Raw genomic sequence first — 1,258 nt, forward strand, 5'->3', positions numbered from 1 at the left:
GGTGGTGTTACCCACCGTCGGGGCCCGGCCCGTGGCCCCTCGCCCCACGGACAAGCCTCGGTACCCCCGAAACACACGCGGTCGGTGTGCCCGGCCCCGGGTGCAGGTTCAAATACACGTAGGTGCAGAGCAGGGAGAACGCTATCGATCTGGGCGATTATTTAGGGAAAGGTGCTGTTCCCGACCCCCGCCGGTTGCTGCGAGGGGATGCTCTGCCCGCGCCCCGGGAAGGGCACCGCTGCCCGCGCAGGCAGCACGTGGCCCTGAGTTATCAATTAGGGCAGGGACACATTTTAATCAGGCAGGGCGGCTCGCAGCGCCCTGAGTTTCAGAGCTGAGATCTTTATTAGTTACATGTATGAGCGAATATAGTCGCTCACCTTTTTTTTTTTTTTTTCTCCCCTCTTCCCCGGGCGCCAGACCGAGGGCTCCGTAAGCCCTTCCGCGCTGTAATTAATTCGTATTAGACATTTTTTTCCGTGCAATTCTTTCCTTGTGCCTGTCTTAACGCATTTTATACAATTCTTTGTCTAGATGCCGTCTCAGATACGCACGGTCAAGCTCATAGATAAAATTGTTTCGTCCTTGAAAAAGCTGCTGTCTTTAAGCAGTATTTTTGGAAAAATATTTTTGTAATTATTATTTTTAAAAACAGCTTCTGCCAGGAGAAAGTCGCACTTGTTTCCAAAAACAATTCACAGCAGATAGTGTAGATATCACTTAATTCCTACAGAAATCAATGTGAAAATTAGATTTATTGGCTACTTACATTGTTAAAAATGACAAAGTGCTGCCTTTTATTTTCATAAAAACACAGAAGACCGAAAATCATTTAATAAAGAATCCACCTAGTTTAATTTCACAGTAGGGCTCTTGCATCGAAACCAATTCTTCGAGCCTCTCCCTCACAAACTTGCCTTCCATTCTAGCATTAAGGACCCAAACAATATTCTCAGAGAGAGTTAAAATAGTAGCATTTGTTTGATGGCTGAAAAACCTTTCGCACCGTTAGCTGAGAGGGATCGTGTAAATGAAACAGGACCCGCTGTTTCAAATCGTTTGGAATACCCTAGTAACCCCAAAGGTTCCTCGATTTGTATTTATATTTTTTTTTAAGCAAAATGCCCTTTAAAAAAATATTATTTTATGTAGCGTATCGGAAAAAAAAATAGGGGAAAAAAGGAAGAAGAGAGGGAGAGGACAGCCGGCTTCCCAGCGCTCCGCAGCGGGCGAGCGGCCGAGGCGGTGCCGGCGGCGC

At 46.5% G+C, this 1,258-nt stretch overlaps 1 protein-coding gene across 1 annotated transcript in view; it reads right to left on the reverse strand.

Annotated features, from left to right (window-relative positions):
* Positions 1–1,258, reverse strand: part of ONECUT1 (one cut homeobox 1) — a 25,464-nt gene that overhangs the window by 21,463 nt on the left and 2,743 nt on the right. The window lies entirely within an intron of this gene.

The sequence above is a fragment of the Charadrius vociferus genome, unplaced genomic scaffold (assembly GCF_000708025.1).
Source record: "Charadrius vociferus isolate BGI_N301 unplaced genomic scaffold, ASM70802v2 scaffold325, whole genome shotgun sequence".
In the NCBI taxonomy this organism is placed as follows: domain Eukaryota; kingdom Metazoa; phylum Chordata; class Aves; order Charadriiformes; family Charadriidae; genus Charadrius; species Charadrius vociferus.